Here is a 27,500-nt window from a genome sequence, read left to right on the forward strand (position 1 = left end):
CCTTTCTTGCTATCCAACCAACGGCTAATTTCCCCTTGCTGCACGACTGGGGTGGAGGAGGAAAGCTAGTCACAACAACCGGAGTAAATTTTTGGGTTAATGTAAATGTTTCTATTGCAAGGTCAAACTCACTCGTAGATTAAAATATTTTCAGTTTATACTCAGTGGTTAATTTTTCCTTTGTGCGTCCACGGATGAGGATGAAGAAAGATACAGCGAAAGGAGTAAATTTTTGAGTTCGTAATGTAAATGTTCTCTATTGCAAGGACAAATTTATTCGTAGATTAAAACATTTTCGTATTATATTCAGCGGTCATTTTTTTTTTTTCCTTTTTGCTTCACGGATGAGGATGAAGAGGAAGGTTACAGCAAGGGGGAGTACATACATTTTGAGTTATGATAAATGATTCTAGTGCAAGGCCAAACTCATTACTGGATTAAAATATTTTCGGATTAAATTCAGCGGTTATTTTTTTTTTCCTTTTTGCTTCACGGATGAGGATGAAGAGCAGGAAAAGAAGGTTACAGCAAGGGGAGTACATTTCGAGTAATTTTGACTGTTTCTATTGCAAAGCCAAACTCATTCATACATGGAACCATAACTTTTCTTGTTCTGCACCGAATGGCCACGAGTAATTTCCACTTGCTGCACAGAAATGATGAGGAGGAGGAGGAAGGTTACAATGTGAAAAGTCGATTTCTTCCAAAGCCAAACTGACTCGTACATTAAAATATCATCGGTTTATGCTCACTGGTCTAATTTCCACTTAGTATATGAGAAAGAAGACAAAAGTTGAACGACACGGAGTAAATTTTGAGTTGTTAATGTAAATGTTTCTGTGCCAAAGACAAAATCATTCGTGCAGGAAAACACTGGATGCCTTGATTTGCTTTCCGTTGATAATTTGCCCTTGGTTTACAAAGGTGAGGAAGAGGAAGGTTCAGAACACGTAAGGTAAATATTGAATGTTTAATATAGCCGTTTCTATACTAAAGCCAAAATCACTCGTGCAGGAAAACATTAAATTACTTGCTTTGCTCCCCGTTGATAATTTGCACTGGCTTTACGAAGGAAGAAAGGTGTAAGTAAGAATATTGAGTTTTAATGTAGCCGTTTCTCTAGCAAAGACATATTTATTTGAACTTACAAACTCACTTCACTTTGTACTCCACAGTTAGTTCCCACTCAGTGTATGGTAAGGAGGGTCAGACCACGTGAACTGAATGACAATCGTGGCCTTGCTGTCGTTTTCTGAGACGGTAACAGTACACCAAACACAACCTTCGTTTTCTGCCTTCATGACCCACACCAGGAATATTCCACAGCCAAGCAAACGAAACGATGTACTAACGAATTCATTGGTGCGTATCTTTTCATATTTGCACGGATGTTGTGGTTGTGATATTTGCTTACAATTGTACATTCTCTCATTTGACGCCTACTCCCTCTCTGGCATCTCAACCTCTTTCTTCCCTTACCAAAACTCTGGAACTCTTTGTCTGATTCTGCTTTTCCACTTTCCTCCGACTTGAATAATATTATAAGAGAGGAGGATTATGAAGACACTCGCTTAACTAACAGACCAACACTACAACACAAAAAAAATGTTTTGTTAATTTCTGCCGAAGTTCATATGAGCGAGTTTATTTTCCTGGTATTTGTGTCTCTTCCCTGGCTCATGTCCATAAATAAAAAAAAAAAAAAAAACACTGCTGGTTTGTTAGTTGGTTAATATGAAGAGTAATGCCTGCCAGCTTTAAAGACAGCAAAACACAATGCATTCTCAGCTGTTTCTATTTGGAGGTTAGTTTGTACGTCTTGGTTCTTGAAAGACAGGAAAACACACTATATTCTCAACAGTCTCTATTTGCAGCTTAGTTTGTATGTTTTGGTTCTTGAAAGACAGCAAAACACACTGCATTCTAAACGGTCTCTATTTGCAGCTTAGTTTGTACGTCTTGGTTCTTGAAAGACAGGAAAACACACTATATTCTCAACAGTCGCTCGTACACGTATGAAAACTTATGGTCGACGGGTCTAGATTTTATTTGGCGTCTTGAAAAGTATAACAGACATCGACAGCGCTTGTTTACAGTCCTGCCGGGATGCGAAACCAGTGTATAATCAAACCGCGCCATAAATCAAAAGTGAGATTACCTTCACCTCACTAAGACCACGTTGCAAGTACTGATTAGCGAGTTATCTCCGAGAAAGTTTACTGGTTTGCCTATAATTGTGGCGTCAAGGATCTTGCCGCCTACTGACACCGAGGATATTAACCTGTAATTCATACATATTTTCCTTTCATCTCAGGTAAACACGGTAATGCGGCGCCAAGCAGGTAGGCAAGCAGGCAGGCAGGCAGGTAAGAGAGCAGGCTGGCAGGCAGTAAGGCTGGCAGGCAGGCAAGCGGGCAAGCAAGCAAACAAGCAAGAAGACAAGCAGGTAAGTAGGAGAGCGGACATGCAGGCAGGCAGGCAGGCAGGCAAGTAGGCAACCAGGTAGGCAGTTAGGCAGGCAGGCAAGCAGGCAGATAAGCAGGCAGGCAAATTAGCAGCAGGCAGGCAGGCAGGCAGGCAAGCAGGCAGATAAGCAGGCAAGCAGACAGACAGGCAGGTAAGCAGGCATTCTCGTAAAGTTTCCTCAGACAGATTCCCATGAACAATCCTTAATATATACGAGCGTTACTACTGTTCGCCTTATCAAGTGTCTCAGAATGGCCGAATGAACGTTATGATGATTTTGCTTTGTGGCTTTGAAAGGTTATGTGCTTTTGTTGGGTTTGGTTAAGTTCAGTTGTAAAATTAACTTCATATATTATTTTTCTTTAATTTCACTTCACTTGATTTCTCTTTATGAACTGTCCTATAACAATCACGGAAAAAAATCATTTGTGTTACTTAATTTTTTTTTTTTTTTGAAGAGTGTTCTGTTTATTTTTCATTCATAATCTAAAAATGGCAACGTTAATTTCCAAACCGTTTCTTATTTTTTTATTGTTTCTCTTTCTTTCACTCAATTCTTTTAGTCCTTTCAGTACCGTGCCGTGTTATCATATTCACTCTGCTTACTATTTCCCGATTTAATACACCTTCAGAAACTCATGTCGGGGATTAAAATAGTAAAAACTCTGGCCATTAATCTTTTGACCTCCATAGACATCTCCTAATGCAAATAAAATCGTCTAATCACACCCAAATTCACGGTAAAAATGCGTCTCAGTGTTGAAGAGGTAGATAAAGTGCTTGAAATTAATGGAAAAAAAAAAAATTGCAATACTTTTTGTTAGCCAAGTTTGTGGTCTTCATTAAAACAGGACGAGCTGAATTCCGTGGATTAATATGTGTCTGGCAGAGAGAGAGAGAGAGAGAGAGAGAGAGAGAGAGAGAGAGAGAGAGAGAGAGAGAGAGAGAGAGAGAGAGAGAGAGAGAGAGAGAGAGAGAGAGAGAGAGAGAGAGAGAGAGAGAGAGAGAGAGAGAGATAACGCAGGAGATAGTAAACAGAGATAGTGAAAATGAAATGGAAGAGAAGAAAGAAGAAGAAGAAGAAGAAGAAGAAGAAGAAGAAGAAGAAGAAGAAGAAGAAGAAGAAGAAGAAGAAGAAGAAGAAGAAGAAGAAGAAGAAGAAGAAGAAGAAGAAGAAGAAAGAAAGAAGAATTCATCTGTTTCAACGTTTTTATGAATGTAGAGTCATGCATTAACCCTCCACTCCCTCCACCCACCCACCCACCCATCCCCCACCACCTCCTCCTCCTCCTCCTCCTCCTCCTCCTCCTCCTCTCCACTCATACTTTCTCTCCGGTTCTTTTCCCTCTCACTTCTCCTTCACCGTCTTGGCCTCTTCCTCGCTCTGCTCAGCCTTGCGGTCCTTGGCCTCTGAACCATTATTTGCCAACTCTCAGCTCCAGCATAAACACAGTCTCTCTCTCTCTCTCTCTCTCTCTCTCTCTCTCTCTCTCTCTCTCTCTGGTATTGTTTTAACCTTCTTTCCTTATTTTTTTCTATTTTCATATTTTTTTTATCCTGATGTCATTTTTTTTATTGTATTATTTCTCTTTTTATTTGTTATTATCGTTTACTATTTCTTCAGTTTTCTTTTTATTTACTCTCTCTCTGCTCTGCTCTTTCCTCATTTTCTCCCGTCAATTCCGCGTTTATTCACCTCCGTGTCGTCAGTAATATGTTTCTCTGCGCCTATCTGTCTACTCATCGACTCATCCATTACGAGCGATGTCCAAAAAGAAATAACTCTGATTTCGCTTCACATTTACTTTGTATATTACTACCTTGTATATCAGAACTTTTTTTTTTTTTCTAACTCATTCAGGTTCATTGATTATTTTATCCAACTCTCATCCTCCTCTCTTTCTCTCTCTCCGTTTATCTCTTGCCTGTTTGCCTCTCTCTCTCTCTCGTTCTCTCTCCTTCTCCTCCTCCTTCTGGTCTTACTGCACGACTTGGCTCATTCATTTAGCATCTCATTCACTTGCTTCTCAAATGGGTTGTGGGTGGTTCTCGCTCTCCGCAATCATCATTTTCATTCTGCGTTCATCGTCATCAAACCTCCCTCTCTGATTCTTCCCGATGAGGCGAGAAGGCAATCTGACTTTCATCCCGAAGGTTTTAATATTCCACCTTCCCTCTGGTTTAGTTCTGCAAGGTAATCCACTCACTCACTCACTCACTCACTCACTCACTCTCTCACTCATACAGGAATGATTGATGCTTTCATGTTTTGTGGTTTTTTTCCTTAACAGTTTTCAAAGATGGGAATTATTATCATTACTGTTACTGTCACTATTACGTCTACTCTCTCTGCTTATTATGTACCATCACCACTATCACCACCACCACCACCACCACCACCACCACCACCACCACCACAGCCATCAGCAAGATCAGTGCTACTATTACTGCTGTTTATCCTTCCACTGCTGCCCGCCACGCCACCGCCAATACTGCTGCTCCTGTAAATGGTTTTCACATGGTTACCTGTCACGATGCAAGTTTTAATCCTCTTACGTCCGCACACACACACACACACACACACACACACACACACACACACACACACACACACACACACATCACACTAGCATCTCTCTCTCTCTCTCTCTCTCTCTCTCTCTCTCTCTCTCTCTCTCTCTCTCTCTCTCTCTGGCAGCCTTCAAATTAGGCAGCTCAACTTGTCTCCCCATTTCCAATCTCACTTTCTCTCCACCCCTTTTCATTACCTCCCTCTTGCCTTCATCCCCTCCTCTTCTTCCCTCTCCTTCTCCCCTACTCACCCACCCACTCCCCTCGGCAGTTTTGTTCCTGTGTTGTAATATGATTTCCATAATTCGACGATAAAATAATGGTCTAACACAGCCTCCGGGCACGCAGCTGACCCACGCCGCCCCCCAGTTGGAAGGGAAGAACTCAAGGGGAAGGCGTATACAGCAGCCAGGGGAGAGAGGAGGGAGGAAGGGGAAGCGTGGAGCTAGAAAGGACGCGGTTACATGGTTTGCTGGGATTGTGTGTGTGTGAGAGATGAACACTGGTCGTCCCTCAAAGCTTAACCCCTTCAGTTGTGGGACGCATCTTTCCATGAATTTACACTAATATTAGACGATTTTAATTTGTATTAGGGAGGGTGTACATGAAGATCAGAAGATTAATGGCCAAAGTCTTCACCTAAGTTTCTGTACTTGTGTAAAAATCGCCATATAGTTAGCAAAATAAATACAAAAACGTGTACTGGTATACTGAAGGGGTTCAGGGAAGTGATGCTGTGAAGGATTGACTTGAGAAGAGGTAGAATGTGGAATGAAAAGCTGATATGTTGTTGTTATTGTTTCGTGTGTGTGTGTGTGTGTGTGTGTGTGTGTGTGTGTGTGTGTGTGTGTGTGTGTGTGTGTGTGTGTGTGTGTGTGTGGAGGGGAGGGCAGAGAAGGGAGAGGAGGGAGAGGACACGGCTTGCTGATAACAATAGTCCTCATCTGTTGTTTCCGCTGTCAGAATGCTGTCTGTAAGGCTCTTCTTTATGAGAGAGAGAGAGAGAGAGAGAGAGAGAGAGAGAGAGAGAGAGAGAGAGAGAGAGAGAGAGAGAGAGAGAGAGAGAGAGAGAGAGAGAGAGAGAGAGAGAGAGAGAGAGATTGGCTTTATTGTTCCTTATCTTTTATTTCTCTACCCCCTCTTTCATTATATCTGTCTCCCCTTCCTCCTCATTTCCTACACCACTAAATTCTTCCCTTTTACTTTATCTACCTCATACATTCCCCTGTTTTGCTGTGCTCCCTCAAACACATTATTACCATTTTTTTTGCCCAATGCCTCTCAGTCACTCGTGAACAATTCTATATATTTTTTCTTTCTTTCTTTTGAGGATGTTAAAGGCATTGCTATGATTTATGGCGCAGATAAGTCACGGTCTGGGAGGAGGAGGAGGAGGAGGAGGAGGAGGAGGAGGAGGAGGAGGAGGAGGAGGAGGGACAGGGAGGGCGATGACTGTATGTTCAAAGCAAGACAGCGTTGTAAAGAGAGAGAGAGAGAGAGAGAGAGAGAGAGAGAGAGAGAGAGAGAGAGAGAGAGAGAGAGAGAGAGAGAGAGAGAGAGAGAGAGAGAGAGAGAGAGAGAGAGAGAGAGAGAGAGAGAGAGAGAGAGAGAGAGAGAATATATATATAGAAGAAAGGGTTCACATGTAAACATAGAGAGGGTGTGTAGAGGGAGAGAAAAGGTGCACATATACAGGTTAGGTGGTGTGTGTGTGTGTGTGTGTGTGTGTGTGTGTGTGTGTGTGTGTGTGTGTGTGTGTGTGTGTGTGTGTGTGTGTGTGTGTGTGTGTGTGTGTGTGTGTGTGTGTGTGTGTGAGAGAGAGAGAGAGAGAGAGAGAGAGAGAGAGAGAGAGAGAGAGAGAGAGAGAGAGAGAGAGAGAGAGAGAGAGAGAGAGAGAGAGAGAGAGCAATCGGAGGAAAGCTGGTATGCAAGAATAACAAAATCGCAACACACACACACACACACACACACACACACACACACACACATTCCCCCTAGTCAGCCAGTCAGTCCTCCATCGCTCCCTTGGCACCATCTCCCCGCTGCCCTAACAAGAAACTTAACTACATATGTTTTACCGCCCCCCTTCACTCACCCCCGCCACTCCCGCTTCCCCTCCAGCACTGTGACTCACCCATCCATCCCCCCCACAGTACAAATCTCGCTTTCCCCTCCATGCCTCCCCTCTATTCCCCTCCACAACCCCCTTAGTCATTTGCTGCGACGCGTTGAGTTATTATTTCACTTTCCAGCGGGGACGAAACTCAAAAATATAAGACAAAATGAGTCAAAATACCTGAGAGAGAGAGAGAGAGAGAGAGAGAGAGAGAGAGAGAGAGAGAGAGAGAGAGAGAGAGAGAAAGTTCAGGGTATCATAGCGGTGTAGATGAAAATTCTGGGTAAGATTGTGAAACTTTGTCGAGAGAAGAGTGAGTGAGTGAGTGAGTGAGTTAGTGAGAGAGTGAGGGAGAGAGGAGGAAAGTGGAAGAGTGGGAGGTCTCTCTGTGTTGTGTGTGTGTGTGTGTGTGTGTGTGTGTGTGTGTGTGTGTGTGTGTGTGTGTGTGTGTGTGTGTGTGTGTGTGTGTTTGTATAAGTCAAGTTTGGTGTTTGTTTGCGGAGTTTTGTGGTGTGTGTGTGTGTGTGTGTGTGTGTGTGTGTGTGTGTGTGTGTGTGTGTGTGTGTGTGTGTGTGTGTGTGTGTGTGTGTGTGCTTGCGTGCGTATGCTTTTACTAGCCTGTCCGTCTGTTTTCCCTCTCTCTGCCTATGTCGGTAGCTTTATCTCCTCTCTCTCTCTCTCTCTCTCTCTCTCTCTCTCTCTCTCTCTCTCTCTCTTTCTCCGGCAATTACCGCAGCAAGGGCACCGCGGCAACCAACACGAGCGGCTGCCGTCCATCACAACCCATCCGACAGCCCAAGCCGGATTATGTTCGGGATATTAACACACCAAACACCCATTCCACACACACACACACACACACACACACACACACACACACACACACACACGCTCGTCCATCCGGCCATTAATTTCACATCTGAGGTCTGCAATCCACAAAATGACTTACCTTTAAACACCCGCGAGAGATAAGAGAGAGAGAGAGAGAGAGAGAGAGAGAGAGAGAGAGAGAGAGAGAGAGAGAGAGCCGCAAGTGGAATCTTTTACATTATACAGAAGACGAACACAAGAATGACATTTTCTTCCAGCGTTTCTCTCCCTCTCTCCCTCCTTCCCAATTCCGTTCCTTCTCACCCCCTTCCATCTATCACCATTACTCCCCCTTGTGAAAAAAATCATAAACTCCCCCTTCAATAGTCTTACTCTCTCTCTCTCTCTCTCTCTCTCTCTCTCTCTCTCTCTCTCTCTCTCTCTCTCTCTCGTAAAAAAGATAGCGTTAGTTTTTCCTCCTTATCAGCACGAGTATTTGTCGTCGCGCGGACCGCCCTTAGCAACTTGATCCCGCCTGTTTCCCAGTTGTATTGTGGGAGGCGCGCCTTTAAACCCGCGGCCGTGTCTATCTTCTAAACGGTGGTGATGGTGGTGGTGGTGGTGGTGGTCTCTCTCTCCCTCACTCTCTCTCTCTCTCTCTCTCTCTCTCTCTCTCTCTCTCTCTCTTGGCCTGGCTTATTCACTGGGTCTATCTACACACACACACACACACACACACACACACACACACACACACACACACACACACACACTGAAATAAGAAGTTAACTTGAATATTTCTTTTCTCTATTAATTTTCTCGTAACAAATTCCACTTCTACACCCTCTCTCTCTCTCTCTCTCTCTCTCTCTCTCTCTCTCTCTCTCTCTCTCTCTCTCTCTCTCTCTCTCTCTCTCTCACCCTACACTCGACCAATATCGGTAACACTTCATCCCCTCAAATGTGCTTGGATTTGCCCCGCTCTGTTGACACCGATAAAATGTGGCGCTGCCGTATTGCTTTCGGAGGAGGAGGAGGAGGAGGAGGAGGAGGAGGAGGAGGAGGAGGAGGAGGAGGAGGAGGAGGAGGAGGAGGAGGATAGTGAGATAATGAAGGGTTAGCAAGGCAAGATTATATACACAGTGATATTGTCTTTGATGTACCTAATGCATGAAAATAAGAGAGAAGGGAAGGTTGTGGCTGGAGGGAGGGAGGGAGGGAGGGAGGGAGGGAGAGATGGAGTGAAGGCAAGGAGGGAAGGAGGGAAGGAAAGGGTAGGGAAAGTGGGGATGAGGGAAGGCAAGGAAGGAGGGAAGGAGAGAGAGAGAGAGAGAGGGAGAAGGAGGGAGAGATGGAGGGAGGGAGGGAGGGGAAATGGGTCTATCAGGGGGCGGGGTGGGAATCTGGAATGTTGGAATTGGAATCTGCTAAGTAAATTGAAGTCATAAATCTTCCTCGCAGGATTTTGGGCTCTATTGCAAGTGGCTCCCTTTTCCTCCTCTCTCCTTCCCCTCTACCCTTTCCCTCTACCCCTTCCTCTCTACCCTTCTCTCTTTTGCCTCCATTACACTTCCTCCCTTGCCCCTTCCGTTACCCCTTATTCCTCCAACTCCTTCTCTCCACCTTTTTCTTTTCTCATTTCCTTTTTTTCTGTTTCTCCTATTTATTACCTCCTCCTCCTCCTCCCCTTCCTCTTCTTCCTCCTCCTCCTCCATCTCTTCCTTCTCCTTCTCTATCTATCCATCCATCTATCTATCTATCTATCTATTTCTGTCTTTTCCTGGAGAGAGAGAGAGAGAGAGAGAGAGAGAGAGAGAGAGAGAGAGAGAGAGAGAGAGAGAGAGAGAGAGAGAGGAGTATAGGGGAAGGAGAAGCGAGAAGAAGGAGGAGAGGAGAGGGAAGGGAGAGGAAGGGAGGAGACGGAAGGGGAAGTGAGGGGAGGTAGAGGGGAGTTGCACAGTAGTCCCTGCCACGCCACGGACCTTTTAGGGGGAAAACAATGCGCTGCGTAGATTTCCCAGAGAAGGTCGCCGCTTGTGGAATCAGACACTCCTTCTACACGATACAAAAAAGTGGACCAGGTGGAATTTGCATCGTGGTATGGTGGGTGGACGAAGAGGTGGAGAGAGACGTGTGGTGGAGTATGGTGGAATTTACATCGTGGTTTGGTGGAGAAGGAGGAAAGGGTGGAGGGACGAGTGGAGAGAAGGATAGGAGGAAGATGTGGAGGAAAGGGTGAAGGGAAGAGTAGAGGGAAGAAATGGTTGAAAGAAGTAGAGGAATGGATGAGAGAGAGAGAGAGAGAGAGAGAGAGAGAGAGAGAGAGAGAGAGAGAGAGAGAGAGATAATGAAAGGCAGGAATGGGAGAGGGAGAAATAGGAGAATGAGAGAGCAAGACTGATAAAGATGTATGGTTACCCTTGTCTTTCCTTTACAAACTGGAGAAGAAGGAAGAGGAATAAGAGAAAGAATGATGGAAGTTGAAATCACGAAAAAAAAAAAGTATAGTTAAATTTCGTTCATTGCTTTACATTTGCATTTTTTTTTTTCCTCTTTCCATCACGACTCAGTTTAATCTTTTTTTTTTTTTCATAGACTTCCTTCACATCCCAGTACGTCTATTCTAGTGTACTTTTATACCTCTGATAGGGAAACACACACACACACACACACACACAATACCTCCCCCCCCATACACACACACTATATATTTTGATTTATTGTTCAAGTATCTGTCTACGATATGATAATACACCGAACACGAACATAAGACCTAATCTAGTTTTGAGTCACGACCCGCTCTTATAATTTATTTTCATATATATATAAGAGGTGAAAGCAGGCCCAGGGTAACATAAAACGAAAAACAAAAGGTCCACTAGGTTGCCAGTCCCCTTACCGATAGAGTTAGCCCGCCAAAAAAAAAAAAAAAAAAAAAAAAAAAAAAAAAAAAAAAAAAAACAGGAATAATTGTCTTGAACTCTTATCTAGAAGGCTCACTAAGTTGCCAGTCCCCTTACCGAGAGAGTTAGCCCCGTCACAAAATAGGGATTAATGTCTTGAACTCTTATCTGATCAAGCTTTTATAGGGAATTTACAAGGGAAAAAAAATGTACCAGGAAAGAATATAAGAGATAATATTTAATTTGAGAAGATATATTTTTGTAACTTCATTCTATGTTGTATCATAAGTGTGTAATATTATTTAACCTTCCAATCCCCCCCTCCCTCTCTCTCTCTCTCTCTCTCTCTCTCTCTCTTACGATTCGTCAAAGCCAACACCTCGCATCATTAATCCATCAAGCAATCAACAAACAAACAATCACCACCACACTCCAAGTACTGACAGCCTCCTCGCTACTCTCTCTCTCTCTCTCTCTCTCTCTCTCTCTCTCTTTATCGCTAACTCAAAGAAAGTAAGTGAAAAAATAACAATTCATACACCCCAAAAAAAAAAAAGAAAACAAAAGAGAAACGAAAAAAATAGACACAGGAAAAAAATAAACTAAAAGAAAAAATTAAACAAATAAAAAAAAAAGTCATGGCAAGGCAGAACGAAAAGGCAAAAAATAAGGAAGAAAAGAAAATAACCAAAAAAGTACTTGAGAGAGAGAGAGAGAGAGAGAGAGAGAGAGAGAGAGAGAGAGAGAGAGAGAGAGAGAGAGAGAGAGAGAGAGAGAGAAGCACGAGATCAAGTCCTGAGTCAGTAAAGGGAGGTGAAGAAAGACAGGAGGAGGAGGAGGAGGAGGAGGAGGAGGAGGAGGAGGAGGAGGAGGAGGAGGAGGAGGAGGAGGAGGAAGGGAATATGTGCTTCCTCAGACAACGTTATCTGTATAGTGATCCTTCTGTGAGTGAGTGAGTGAGTGAGTGAGTGAGTGAGGAATGAGGAAGGGAAGGAGATAGAGTGAGGGGAAGTGTGAGCGACAAGGAAAGGCTGACGGGAAGCACGAGAGGAAGGGAGAGGGGAGAGAGGGAGAGAGGGAAGATGAGAGAGAGAGAGAGAGAGAGAGAGAGAGAGAGAGAGAGAGAGAGAGAGAGAGAGAGAGAGAGAGAGAGAGAGAGAGAGAGAGAGAGAGAGAGAGAGAGAGAGAGAGAGAAGACGCGATGATAATAGTGAGGAGACTGAAGGAAGATTGAAGGGGTGGCGGCAGCAGCAGCAGCAGGAGGAGGAGGAGGAGGAGAGCGAGAGTCAAGTGAGAGGAGGTGAGAGGGAGGCCTTTCTCTCCCTCGACGGCCTTATGAAACACCTTCCGTGCTTGTCCGCAGACGCACAAGACGACCTGCACCTCTTAATGGAGTCTTTAAAAGGGTGTGTTGTGCCTGCAGGGTCTGTGTGTGTGTGTGTGTGTGTGTGTGTGTGTGTGTGTGTGTGTGTGTGTGTGTGTGTGTGTGTGTGTGTTTCACTGTTAGATCTACTGCAGTCTCTGACGAGACAGCCAGACGTTACCCTACGGAGCGAGCTCAGAGCTCATTATTTCCGATCTTGGGATAGGTCTGAGACCAGGCACACACCACACACCGGGACAACAAGGTCACAACTCCTCGATTTACATCCCGTACCTACTCACTGCTAGGTGAACAGAGGCTACACGTGAAAGGAGACACACCGAAATATCTTCACCCGGCCGGGGAATCGAACCCCGGTCCTCTGGCTTGTGAAGCCAGCGCTCTAACCACTGAGCTACCGGGCTGTGTGTGTGTGTGTGTGTGTGTGTGTGTGTGTGTGTGTGTGTGTGTGTGTGTGTGTGTGTGTGTGTGTGTGTGTGTGTGTGTGTGGATACTGCGAGACGCGCCAGAAGAGATGTAAAGGAGATAAACAAGGTATCTCTCTCTCTCTCTCTCTCTCTCTCTCTCTCTCTCTCTCTCTCTTGGAACTGATAACAAGTGTCTTCATTGATCGCCGCCAGGTTTCCATGAGAGATAACAAGACGAGAAGAACCTCTGAGTTTTTCCCTCCTTCCTCCGCCACCCCCCCTCCTCTCTAAAACAAAATCACAACAAAGGAACGCTCACAAAAAAGTGCTAAAAAAAGTGTTATATGAAAGAAGGAAAACAAAACAAAAAGGAAAAAAAAAACAAAGCGCTCCTTGAAACTTTATTAAGAGCAAAAGTTTCCTTGAAGCAGCTCAGTGTCGTCCCAGAAGTGTTGTGACTCGCCATGCACAAAGATTCTGTGCCGGGAGGAAGTGACAAAAAAAAAAAAAAAAAAAAAAAAAAAAATGAAAAAGTGAGACTGAGGAAAGACCGAAGGAAGAAAAAATAACAAGAAAAAAAGAAGTGAAAGAAAGATACAAAAGTGTCTGACTCCCTCACATGGACGTAGAACGTATAAATAAACCAATCCAAACTCTAAAGTGACGTTTACTGTTCATTGCTTGAGGAAATGCAAATTAAACAAAAGCGAGAAGAAGAAAGAGATAAAGGCAATCTGTTTCATGCAGCAGTAATGAGCGAGAATAATGTATTGTACAACACTTCCATTAGCAACATGGAAACTGATTCCTTCTGTCTGATTCATTTAAACCAGGGGTTCTCAACCTGGTACGCGTACCCCCAGGGGTACGTGAGAGGAATTTTTGGGGTACGTGGCGGGTTTCTCAAAATGCTTCAGTTTTAAATAGCAGCAAATTCGTTTGTAGTATACAATGTGTCCTTCACTAGAACCAGGACACGTTAACAACGTTAACAAGGAAACTCTTGGAGTTATATCACTTGAGAGGAAGCTCTCTTGGATTACAGTTGCCACACAACCTTGCAAACCTATAATATTTGCTCCGATTTCTTATCTTATATGTTATTCACACACACAGTGACTTATTTATCACTGTTACTAGTTACAAGTTGCAACTAGCTGCAAGCAACACTAGTTCACTGCCATAATGATCGAAAATTGTCTGATATAGTTCCTTTTGGTAAATGCATTGCATGTTAGTCACATATAGTGTCTCCCTGTGAGGTACCAGTTCCTATCGACACTACCTCATAGAAACATACTAATATTAATTAAAAATTGTGTCTGCTCCACATATATAACACAATTTAAACTTAATAAACTAAGTCAATAAACCATGCATTTATTGTTACCCTTCCTGACGCTGCATTGTGGGTAAGGGTACGTGATCAATACTGAAAGACTTCGAGGGTACATCACATTAAAAGGTTGAGAAGAAGAAGAATTAACCTGTGCAGAAGCGAGGTGAAATGTGTGTTAAGGTTCCGTGCTGTCTTCAAGTCTCTAGAAATGAAAGATCTTGGTACACCAGACAATTATGTTTTGCTCTATATTATGATGTCAGTCGTATAAACTCAAGTAACTATAAAGAAATACCATGGTAGAATAAGAACAGAAAAATACTGGTAGGAGTAAAACCCTGGCAAATCAATAGATACATCGTAATACAGTGTTTAGAGACGATTACTCTGTACCGCGAGACGATACTGACTCTCTCCTGCGAACACTGAAATTGTGACAGTTTGGGTCCTCTCCTATTGATATTAATCAAAGTATTGCGATTTATTCACAATAGTAATATATTACACTCCGACGGAACACGGGCCTAATGTGTTTGAGATGTGGCATTTTGTTATAGTACATTTCGCTCTATATAGCGACTGTTTAGGACTAAAAAACTGTAGCTTCAGGTAGATATTCAATAATGTTATCTATCGATTTTCAGTCTTAAAGTAGGGGAAAATTACGAATATTGATGCATTTCTTTTATAGTCCTCCTTGCTTCTCGAAAAGGTGCACGAATTTAGAAAAGGTTGAAGAACACTAAACTGTACCCTGAAAAAAATACAGTAAAAAGATAAGATAAAATGACCAACATCTCTATTATTATGGAAGCTAATAATAATACCAAGACTAATTAAGTAATTCAGAGATAACGAAACGAACGACGATCACGAGAGCTTCCACGATAACAGTGTGTACGATAAGATTTGATTCCAGATTCCTCGATAGCGCTCCGAGTTTCCAAGATAACAATGGCATTCCAGTTTCCTCGATAGCGATGCAAGTTTCCAAAATGACGATGCCTTTCCATGATAAAGATGCCCTTCCAGTTTCCAAGATAATAATGCGAGTTTCCACGATCAAGATGCAATTCCAGTTTCCACGGGAACGATGCGGGTTTCCACGATGTCGATGCGGTTCCAGTCCTCACGATGCGATTTCAAGACACAATATTGAAGTCCACTTGCCTACACAGGTACTGGGACGAACCCTTTCACCCCGTAAGGATCCACCCAACACCCTTGAGTGCGAGTAAAGTGACGCTGCCACCTTCCTGCGCTGCAATTGAAGTCCACTTGCCTACACAGGTACTGGGATGAACCCTTTCACCCTGTAAGGATCCACCCCACACCCTTAGGTGCGAGGAGAGTGGCGCTGCCACCTCACTGCGACGCAATTGAAGTTCACTTGCCTACACAGGTACTGGGGCGAACCCTTTCACCCCGTAAGAGTTCACCCCAGACCCGTGAGTGCGAGGAGAGTGACGCTGCCACCTTACTGCGCCTCACACGGGTAGCCATGAGCATAACCCGCCACACTCCACTCCCCAAACACTGTCAGTGAGTCCTTTTCACCCCGTAAAGGACCACTGGTACGGTCAGTGCCTGGCTCATGGCGCACAGCGTGCCCTCGTTCATGGCGAGTTGTTCAGCCCGATGTCATTATAAGCAGAGGTCCTGTACACACCACTCACCACCAGACTCTATGCAAGGAGCCCTTATCACCCCTTAAAGGCCCCTCACGGCATCATCTGATGGACGGTAGACACGGCACCCTGCTTAAGGCGACGCCTTGCCTAGTATGAGGCGCTGCAAGTTGACAACAATCAGTGAGCTTGAAGCCGCGAAGGAAAATGAGTCCACGCTAACAATGGGATTCCACGACAGGTTGCGATTCCAGTGTCCACGGTACAGATGTGTTTGTTGAGGATAACGATCCGTTTATCGAGGCTAACGGTGCGGCGATGGCGATGGCGAAACGATCCAAAGTATTATTACCTACACAGGTACTGGGACGAAACTTTTTACCCAGAAAGGGTCAACCCCAGTCCCGTGGTTATGAGAGCAGTGACGATGCAACCTTGCAATGCCTCACACAGGTCGCCATGAGCAATGACCCGCCACACACCACTCCCCAAACGCTGTCATGAAGTGAGTCCTTTTTACCTAACCTAACCTAACCTAACCTAATCTAACCTAACCTAACCTAACCTAACCTAACGTAAAGGACCACTGGTACTGTCAGTGCCTGGCTCATGGCGCACAGCGTGCCCTCGTTCATGGCGAGTTGTTCAGCCCGGTGTCATTATAAGCAGAGGTCCCGTACACACCACTCACCATCATATTCTATGCAAGGAGCCCTTATCACCCCTTTAGGGCCCCTCACGGCACCATCCGGTGAGTGGTAGACATTGATCTCTTGCTTATGGCGACCCTTGCCTAGTGTGATGCGCTGCAAGTGGACGACTAGTAGTGAAGCTTGAGGCCACCAAGGAAAAGCAGGACCTGCAGCCAGTTCCCTGCCTTGGGCCCCAGGCCGGACCCGACGGCCACCTCCTTCCCCCGTGCGGCGCCCAAGGCCGTCACGGCCCTCAAACATCTTTAGGCCGAAAGTTCTCAATCGTCGTTTTAATTTTGATTCGAATATAAAATCGTCGATGGTAAATGAAAAATAGCTTTGGTGTGAAAGTGTGCAAGAGTTAGCTGATTAATGAAACAAGGTGAGGCAGCTTTGCTCCGGAGTATTTAGTGTACTTTGCATGTTGCTGCCGTGAATGTGTACGTGTTTGTAGGTAACTGGATAGAAACAGTAGACCAATGGTAGTTGTGTAGCTATTGGGGAACTTTTGAAAATTAGTTAAGCTTCTGGATAGAGTGGATGAGTGCACACAGGTTTGCGTGTCTTATACATAAACTGCCACTTGTAAACATAAATTTTTCTATTTCATGCTCTTAGAAAAAAGCAAACTTAGTTTTCTTTATTTCCCTGATCACAATGACGTGTAAATATCAATGTTCCAATCATAAGGAAACACTAGGAGAGGACCCAAACTCCCGTTGAAGTTGCCAGATTCAACAGATATCGTAATATTTCACAGAAAAGATGGTCAACTGCATATCGTATATTTTTGGATATTCTTTTGTCACGTAAGGAGATATCAAGATAGGTAAAGTATTTCTAAACATGTATCTACGACAAAAAACGCTATAATAGTAGAGTTAGGTTATAACTATGCATTGTGTTTTTTTATATACCATCTTGCTCTATTCCTGGGACAAAGATTACTTCTTCCTCAATTGATAGCTCGAAGTTAGTATGATATTTTCTTTCCTTCTAGGTTAGTAAGTAGACTACAAGACACCATGAACCTATGAAGCCCCGTAAATGAGATTATTTTCATAACTTAGAAATCAAAGTCTGATAATGAGATTGTCTATTGCCAACCAAACCGTTCTGCATAGACGTCTTCAGCGTCATAGAGACCTAATGATGTTAGCTCATGGACAGTGGCCATCCTGACAGCGCGAAACCACAGGGGGTTCATAAGAAGATTTCCAGGGGTACTTAGATAGCTGATCTAATAAAATCCTTTGCAGTGCCATTGCATATTGAGTTCCATGTTCCATGTGACAATACTGGGGGTACTGGTAGATGGTCTTATAACTCAGGGGGTTCTTAACGATAAAAAGGTTGAGAACCCCTGATTTAAACGAACTGACAGTGAATCCTTATATTTGCAAAGGATTTTTGTTTTGAAACACACTAACAATAATCAAGAATAATTAATGTATGCACACTTTCATCAGCAACATACGAAAATTAATACCTTCTCTCTGATTAATTTATAAACAACTAACATTGTTTCGCCTATCTACAAAGCTAATCTACATAATTCATGAAATTTCATCAGCATTAAGCAACTGAGCTCGTTGGAAATAAAAAAACAAAAAGTGAGTGAGAGATGTCAATATAAAAACGCCGTTGAAAGTCATTTGATTACTTCTTTTGCGGGAGTGGTAGCGACAGCATGACACCAAATCACAGCCTCACATATTTCATCCCTGGAATACACGCGTTGCCATTCACTCACAGGATCAACGTGTGTGGCTTCACTCCAGTAACCTCCTGATCTGCTCATACGTCCACCACTCTTCACTCTGTTGGAGTACTGACACCTCATGTGAACCTTCTCTCTCTCTCTCTCTCTCTCTCTCTCTCTCTCTCTCTCTCTCTCTCTCTCTCTCTCTTCACGAATTTTGTTCCCCTTGGCTGGTGTTCTACATAAGAAAGGGTGCTTCATAACCTTACCCCTCTCACTGATATGCAACAATTCACACCACTAAAAGCAATGCATGGAATCTTTATCGGCATTTACAACAAAGAAGGGAACAAAAATAAATGGATTTTTGCAGTTAGTAGTCAGTACAATGTTTGGAGGTAGATGTAAGAGAAGAATAAATGTCTCAGGGTGATTAGTGATTAAGGATAGATGTGCCAATTACCAGTAAAAAGATTAAAACCAATCAGTAGAAAGTTGCAAGACACAGACGAAGCTGCAAAACACACGTGCACATACAGAGCTGAAGTCATGTATACACCCACTCTCGCGCCGACTTACCCACACACACACCCATAGCTACATCCACGTCCATAACCAAACTTATATCAACTCACACATCGCATACCCACACTCATGCTATGCCCACTTCTACCACCACATACACTTACACACCCATCACTTATCTGCTCACCCACATAAACCCACAGCCATCCACACGCTCACACCCACGCCTCCACTCGCACCCACGCCCATCCACACATCCTTCCACACACCCTCGCCCTCTCCTCCACACTCCCCCCCCAGCACACAAATCTCCAGTACAGCTCACAATGATTCTAATAAGCGGTACTTCCACATTCGCATTTCCCCAGCGCTGGTCGAGAACACAGACGCATTAAAGCCAAAACATATTTACGAAAATCACGGCATTCATATTATTATTTCCAGTTGTGTAACAGAAATGCAATCAGTTGATTAATGTTTTGTATAATTTCGTCCAAAAAAAAAAAAAGACCATATTATGTGATTGGAAAACTAATACATTTTTTTTCACCATTTAGATATTATGGGTATTAGTGTCTCTCTCTCTCTCTCTCTCTCTCTCTCTCTCTCTCTCTCTCTCTCTCTCTCTCTCTCTCTCTCTCTCTCTCTCTCTCTCTCTCTCTCACACACACACACACACAGCCTTCACACCGCCGCCTACATATATATACACACTGTCACCCTCCAACACAGACACAAAGCAGCCACCCACCCCACACAGACACACACATACATACACACACATTCATAGTCCCAACTCAAACACACACTATGCATCAATGAGTAGTACGGAAACCCAGCGCTACAGACAAGGGAGTGACAAACACGACCCTCATATAGATGCTGAATGTATTGGCTTAACTTTAGACTGCATTCTGAAACATTTCTGAGCCGAAACTCCGCTACTTTTCAAATGCTCTGCTGTGGTTGAGGCGACGCGAGTTTTTAAGGATTTTTGATGGTTCGAGTGACGGATTACACCTGATTTCTACGTAACTAAGAGGAGAAACATGCTTGAGAAGAAGGTGGTTATCTTTGAGGCGGTTGAAAATAGACAAGGTGAGAGAGCAAAGCATTTCTAAACACTAGTATTTGGTGAACAAGTCGGATAAAAGCTGATGACACAAGAAATTGAAGTCGAGAGAGAGAGAGAGAGAGAGAGAGAGAGAGAGAGAGAGAGAGAGAGAGAGAGAGAGAGAGAGAGAGAGAGAGAGAGAGAGAGAGAGAGAGAGAGAGAGAGAGAGAGAGAGAGAGAGAGAGAGAGAGACACACACACAGACACACACACACACACACACACACACACACACACACACACACACACACACACACACACACACAGGATGGAGATCTTGGTCCCTGTAGCCAAAATGTAAATGTTTAGGATTTATAGTGATGACGAGAGAGAGAGAGAGAGAGAGAGAGAGAGAGAGAGAGAGAGAGAGAGAGAGAGAGAGAGAGAGAGAGAGAGAGAGAGAGAGAGAGAGAGAGAGAAGAGAGAGAGAGAGAGAGGGTCATAAAACCAATAAAAGGAAGGCAAAATAACGAAGACAATAATGCAAATAACCATGATGAAGACCGCGATCAACAGGAGGAGGAGGAGGAGGAGGAGGAGGAGGAGGAGGAGGAGGAGAGGAGGAGGAGGAGGAAGTGAAAGACTGAAGAGGCGGAAGAGGCAAATAGTGAAAGGGAAAACTCTTCAGCAAATGTTACCTTCGCTCAGTCCCAAAACATGCACCATAAATATTTGGACGCCATTAACATTTTTGGCTTCATGAGAACGAGAGAGAGAGAGAGAGAGAGAGAGAGAGAGAGAGAGAGAGAATGATTGATTAGACAGGAATCTCTGTGACGTTGCATATTATTCCAATTGTGATTCAACCTGCATTTCTCCCTCTTACCATTCCTCTCCCTTCACCATTTCTCTCTCCCTTATCATTTCTCTCTCCCTTATCACTTGGGCAGGGCAGAATGCAATCAGGCTTCCCTTTCTCTCCCTCCCTCTCTCCTTCTCTCCCTTCTTTCTTCGCTTCATCTTTCTCTCCTTCTCTCCCTTTTTGTCTCATTTTTTCTCTCTCTTCCCTCTCTTTCTCTCCCTTTCTTCGTCCTTTGTGTCTCATTGTTTCTCTCTCTTCCTCTCTCCTTCCTCCTTTCTTCCTTGTTTCGTGTTTCATTTTTTTTCTCTCTTTCTCTCTTCTTTTCTCTTTGTTTCCTCGCTTCGTGTCTCTCTCATTCTCTCTCTCTTTCTTTCTCTATCTCTCCTTTCCTTCCTCGTTTCGTCTCCCTTCCTCTCTCCATCTCTCTCCCTTCCTTCCTCGCTTCTTGTCTCTTTTGTTTTCTCTCTTCCTCTCTCCTTATCTCCCTTCCTTTCCCTCTCCCTTCCTTTCTCGTTTCGTGTCTCTTGTTCTCTCCCTTCCTCTCTTTCTCTCTCCCTTCCTTCCTCGCTTCTTGTCTTTTCGTTCTCTCTCTTCCTCTCTCCCTTCGTTTCGCGTCTCATTGTTTCTCTCCCTTCCTTTCTCCTTTTCTCCCTTTCTTTCCCGCTTCGTGTCTTATTCTTTCTCTTCCTCCATTTTTCCATTTCTACCTTTCTTCCTTGTTTCGTGTTTTTCTCTTCCTTCCTATTTCCTTTCCTCCCTTCCTTCTTTCCTTATTGTATCACTTCGTCCTTCCATCTCCTTTTCTCTTTTGTTCTCTCTCTCTTTTCCTTTCGCTTCAGTCCTCTCTCTTCGTTACTCACTCCTTTTCTATCTCTTTTCCTTCATCCCCCTCTTTCTCTCTTCCTCTCTTCCAATTTCCTTCTCTCCCTGATTCTTTATTTTATGCTTCACTCACTCTCTTCTTTTCCTTCGTCTATTCTCTTCTCTCTCTCTCTCTCTCTCTCTCTCTCTCTCTCTCTCTCTCTCTCTCTCTCTCTCTCTCTCTCTCTCTTATTCTTAATCATCTTTTTTTTTGTGTGATTACTCTTAAAAATAAATGTGAATCGTACCCCCCTTCTCTCTCTCTCTCTCTCTCTCTCTCTCTCTCTCTCTCTCTCTCTCTCTCTCTCTCTCTGAATCTGTCGCCGTTTCCGTGCAAATAGAAATATGGAATGATTAATATTCGCCAATTTTTCTTGTTCCTTCCTTCTTTCCTTCATGTTACGTACCATTCCACAATCCTTTCCCTTCCTCCCTCCTATTTATGGTCCTTTTTGTCATCCTGCTCCTGTGACACTTCCTATTCAGTGGTGTTGTTTAATAATGCCATGAATACTCCCTTTAAAGGCTTCAATACTATTCCATTCACTCCAAACATGTCAAAATTTGCCTTCCCTCTATTGTGTGAAGCCAAAATATGAGGCTTTGTCGTGTGTGTGTGTGATTTTTCTCCCGCCCTCCTTCATTCACTTTTTTTTTCTTTTTTTTCATTTTCTTTCTTTCTTTCTTCTATTATTTTTTTTCATTTCTCTGTCATTTACTTTTTTTTTTCTTCTTTTCATTCTTTCTTTCTTTCTTCTCTTATTATTTTCGTTCATTTCTCCTTCATTCACTCATTTTTTTTTTTTCATTCTTTCGTTCGTTCCTTATTATTCTCTGTTTTTTTGTGCTTTCTTTCTTCTTTTTTGCTGTGTTCTAATTCTTTCTTTCTTTCTTTCATTTATTCTTTCATTCGTTCCTTATTATTTATTTTTATTTTTGGTGTTTTCTTTCTTCTTTTGATGTGTTCTAATTTTCTTCTTTCTTCTCCATTTATTCTTTCTTTCATTTCTTACTATTTTCTTTGATTTCTGTTGTTTCTTTCTTCTGTTTTGCTATGTTATTTCTTTTCTTCTTTTTTTTTCTTCTCTTGTGACTTTTTTTCTTTTGTCTTTATTTCTTTTTCTTTCCTCCTCAATAATTTCTTTCCCTTGTTTGTCTTATAGTTTATTTTTTCCTTTTTTTTATCCTTTTCGTTCTCCTTTTTCGTTTATCTCTCGTGTAGATGCATGACTTTTCTTTTCTTTTCTTATTTTCGTTATTCCTTATCCCTTCCTTCTTCCTCTTCAATATTTTCTTCCTCCTATTTTTGTTACCTTTCTTTTCTCTTTTTCTCTTCTTTTCTCTTTCCTACTCTCAACATTTTCCTTCATTTCTCATTTTTTCTTCCTTTTTAATCATTTCTTGCTCTTATACCACTAACCTCTCACTTTTCCTCTCTTTCATTCCTTCTCCTCTCTCTCTCTCTCTCTCTCTCCCTCATCCATTCTCCTCCCTTTCTCTCCCTCATTCATCTCGACAAGTTCTGGACGCGTTCCATATTCTCCCTTTCAATCTCTCTCTCTCTCTCTCTCTCTCTCTCTCTCTCTCTCTCTCTCTCTCTCTCTCTGGGAAATACAGCGGAGGCACAAAGGGATGGGAGGCAAAAAAATGGAGCAGTTGAGGTGGAGGAGGAGGAGATATGAAGAAAATTGAATAAAAATAGAAAGGGAATGGAGGTGAGTGAAATAAAATAGCAGGAGAAGAGGAGTACAAGCGAGGGGAAGAGGGGAGAGATGAAAGAGAAAGCAAGAAAGGAAGAAGGAAGGTGAAGGAGGGATGCAGAGTTGAGGGAAGGTGAGAAGGTAAAGGAAGGAAAAGGAAGGAAGGAAGGAGGGAAGGAAGGAAACAAGAGAACAGATTTATTAGTCTTTTTTTTTATTGTTTGTAGTGGCCATAATTCAAATTTGTTTTATATCTTTGTGTGTGTGTGTGTGTGTGTGTGTGTGTGTGTGTGTGTGTGTGTGTGTGTGTGTGTGTGTGTGTGTGTGTGTGTGTGTGTGTGTGTGTGTGTTTTCTTTTTTTTTTTTTTTCCTGTGGTGGTGATGTGCCTGTGGTGATGTAAAGGTTGCTGGAGTTAGTTAGCATTAGAGGATGGAAATATATATATGCACGCTGGGGAATAATGATTACACTAATGGCTTTCTTTCTCCTCAGGCTGATTCCTACTCCCCTTCCTCTCCTTCACTCGTCATTCCACAGCACACACACACACACACACACACACACACACACACACACACACAGACTTGCACCTTCAGCGGACTATTTTTTTTTTTTCTCCAGTTTTGGTGCCTTAGACCAGAGTCCCTCCGACACACACACACACACACACACACACACACACACACACACACACACACACACACTGGTTCGAGTCCCGACGCGGCGAGGCAAATGGGCAAGCCTTTTAACGTGTGGCCCCTGTTCACCTAGCAGTAAATAGGTACGGGATGTAACTCGAGGGGTTGTGGCCTCGCTTTCCCGGTGTGTGTTGTGTGTTGATGTGGTCTCAGTCCTACCCGAAGATCGGTCTATGAGCTCTGAGCTCGCTCCGTAATGGGGAAGACTGGCTGGGTGACCAGCAGGCGACCGAGGTGAATTACAGAGAGAGATCACCTCATCTCACTGTTAGGTGTATTCAAGCCATCCTCAGCAGGCGGCACAGGGGCAGGGCTACCTACACCTGAGGACAACAACACCTGCAGAGCGGCCGTCCTATTCCTCTTCCTCCTCACCTCACTAACCCAACCAAAGAGCACCCCTATTATACAAATCCCCCACTTAATGCCTCCCTACGCACCAGCGCTTATCCCACAGCGCACCCACGACAAGGTGTTGGCGTAGGAAAGAAACATATTGTCAATTAACCGAGAGGACGATATGAAAGAAGCAGACGATTGATGGTTGGCCAGCTCACACAGTCGCCTTTTATAATGTGTGTCCCGGAGGGCGATGCATCCTGTGAGAGATACGACCTTGGAATTTATCTGCAGTGGGGTCGAGGGCGTCGCTAGGTCGTCTGGGGGGAGTGGGGAAGCTTGGGAGGTCAGGGGGAGGAAGGCTGGCAGGATGAGGTTGAAGTGACGGAGGGGGTTTATGATTAAGAGTAGGAGAGGATGCAGGAGAAACTGTCTGAGGGGGAGAGGAGAGAGGAGAGGCGAGGTGACGAAGGAGAGTCTGGTTCTGGAAGGGTGTGGCGTGGCGGGGTAACCTGAGGGATGGGAGGTCCGGAGGGAAGGGAGGGAGTGAGGAAGGTCGCAGTAAGGAGGAGGGTTAGAAGGAGAGGACAAATAATAGAGTTGTTTGTACAGTGAAGGTTGAAATATACATGACATTATTTGTTTAAGAGTGGGACGTGTGTGTGTGTGTGTGTGTGTGTGTGTGTGTGTGTGTGTGTGTGTGTGTGTGTGTGTGTGTGTGTGTGTGTGTGTGTGTGTGTGTGTGTGTGTGTGTGTAGACAGTGTTTCTTCACCACCACCACCCTCACCACTACCACCTCTATATACCACCACCACCACCACCACCACCACCACATTATCCAACTCTAACACACATCGCCTAACAAATTTATCCCCAATCCAGCATCCATGTCCTCCTTCCCTTCCATCCTCCCCACTGCTATCCCGCGCCGCTCCCCATCCATCTCCATCGCCAGCAATCGCCCTCCCCATCAGCCCTCCCTCCTTCACCTTCTCATCCATTCCATCTCTCTGATTGATTACCTAAATAAACAAAGAGAAACAAGGTAGCGATACTTATTATTATCTCTTCTTTTGCCTTCTCCTCTCTTCTCTTTTATCTGTGTTTATGTCTTGTTTTTTTTCTTTTCTCTTTTCTCTTCTCTTCTTCTTCTTTTTTTGTGTCTTTTTGTGGGGGTCCTTTTGTCTCTGTCTCTCTGTCTCGGTGTTTCTGTGTCTCGGTCTCTCTCTCTCTCTCTCTCTCTCTCTCTCTCTCTCTCTCTCTCTCTCTCTCTCTCTCTGGTGTGTAAATCAAGTTAATGGTATCAATTATTAGAGCATGTCAACACGTTTTTATGTTTAATCTCTCTCTCTCTCTCTCTCTCTCTCTCTCTCTCTCTCTCTCTCTCTCTCGATTAAAGTAAATATATAAACGAACGTATACTAACAAATCATTAAAAGCTGCAGTTCAATGAGAGAACAAACAACACTAAACAAACAAACAAACAAACAAGCATCAGCCGACCAGCTGTCTGCCATATAAGAAAAATATAGAAAAAAAATAATAAAAGGATAAATTCATCGATAAACAAACACACGAACACACGCTGGATCATTAGAAGTGATGGATAGATAGCACACACACACACACACACACACACACACACACACACACACACACACACACACACACACACACACACACACACACACACAGATGAAAGATGATGAATGATTAAGATTTAAATGCACGCTTGCTAGTTTCATCATCACCACCACCACCACCACTATCACCACCACCATCACCACTACCATCACCATCACCACCACCACCACCACCACCACCGCCATCACCATCACCACCCCCATCACCACCACAACCACCATCACCATCACCACCACCATCACCACCCCCATCACCACCACCACCACCACCACCACCACCACCACCACCAGCACCATCACCACTAAGGACAGAACGGAAAAAAATGTAAAATAGAATAGGAACAAAAAAACGTGAAAGAAATGATGAATACATAAGGAAAAAAGCAATTAGTGGAGAATTCATAGCATAAATACACGGTTTGTTCATCACCATCACCACTACCACCACCACCATCACGTCAGTCATTCATCTATCCACTTCCCTGCGTCACCTGTGGCTTCTTGTAGGCATTTACCTGTTTGCTCTCTTCTCTTCTGATGTTACTCATTCTTCCTCCTCCTCCTCCTCCTCATCCTGCGATGGTGGTATAGTGGTGAGCATAGCTGCCTTCCAAGCAGTTGACCCGGGTTCGATTCCCGGCCATCGCAAAGAGGTTTATTTTTCTCTACTAAAATTCCATGTGATTTTTTTTAATATCACATGGTTTCGCCTTTTTTTCCTGCCAGCCTCGCCTGGAGGGAGGGGTGGGTGGGGAGGAACCTTCTGCTTTGCTGTCCTGTCTCTACCACTGGTAGTTAGTAGATAGTCTCCACAAACAGCCTAGTAAGGACCTAAGGGTCTGTTGCTGTTTGTCTTCCTTTGTATTCCTTTGTATTACTCCTCTTCTTCTCCTCCTCCTCCTCCTCATCATCATTAGCCTCCCTCCAGTAAGACGTCTCCTAGTCTCTCCCTTCCTTCATGCTTCCTTCCTTCTTTCCTTTCCTTCACACTCACCTAACCACCTCCACACACACACACACACACACACACACACACACACACACACACACACACACACACACACACACACACACACAAGTGGTAACCATCAATACCAGCCAACTATCTTATCTTAGGAGGCCTTTATCTGTTAGTATCACTGAAGTGGTAGGGTGGTAGTGGTAGTGGTGGTGGTGGTGGTGGTGGTATTGGTGGTGGCAAGGAGCAATGGGGCGGGGGGAAGGATTGGGTGAGGGGGACATGGTGAGGCCATCAAGGTAGGGAGTCCACCACCCTCACGTCTTAGTCAGGGAGTGTCAGGGCGACAGACAGGTTGATAAGGGGGAGTCCGAAGGGTTTGTAGAGATAAGGGATGAGAGAGAGAGAGAGAGAGAGAGAGAGAGAGAGAGAGAGAGAGAGAGAGAGAGAGAGAGAGAGAGAGAGAGAGAGAGAGAGAGAGAGAGAGAGAGAGAGAGAGAGAGAGAGAGAGAGAGAGAGAGAGAGAGAGAGAGAGAGAGAGAGAGAGAGAGAGAGAGAGAGAGACTATGTGAGCAATGAATAGAGGGAGAAGATGTTAAGGAATTAGGCAGCTTAGATGAGAAAAAAAAGGTAATAAGATGGAAGAGGAGAAGGAAGAGAGGAAGGAAGGAGAGAAAAAGATAGGGAGAGAGTGAGCAATGAATGGAATGTAGAAGGGAAACGAGGGTAAGTAAGGAAGTGAGAGAATGAGTAAGGGATACAGGGAATGTGAAGGAGCCGACGAACTTTCAAGAAGAGATGGATTACAGAAGAGAGGAGATTGATTAGGAGAGGGAGTCT

At 44.0% G+C, this 27,500-nt stretch overlaps 1 protein-coding gene and 1 non-coding gene across 2 annotated transcripts in view; one reads left to right on the forward strand and one right to left on the reverse strand.

The window, feature by feature from the left end:
* The window catches only part of LOC123514021, a 571,965-nt gene that overhangs the window by 386,867 nt on the left and 157,598 nt on the right, over positions 1-27,500 (reverse strand).
* On the forward strand, positions 26,279-26,350 carry Trnag-ucc. Its single transcript has one exon. It is a non-coding gene; the product is annotated as a tRNA-Gly (tRNA).

The sequence above is a fragment of the Portunus trituberculatus genome, chromosome 37 (genome assembly GCF_017591435.1).
Source record: "Portunus trituberculatus isolate SZX2019 chromosome 37, ASM1759143v1, whole genome shotgun sequence".
In the NCBI taxonomy this organism is placed as follows: domain Eukaryota; kingdom Metazoa; phylum Arthropoda; class Malacostraca; order Decapoda; family Portunidae; genus Portunus; species Portunus trituberculatus.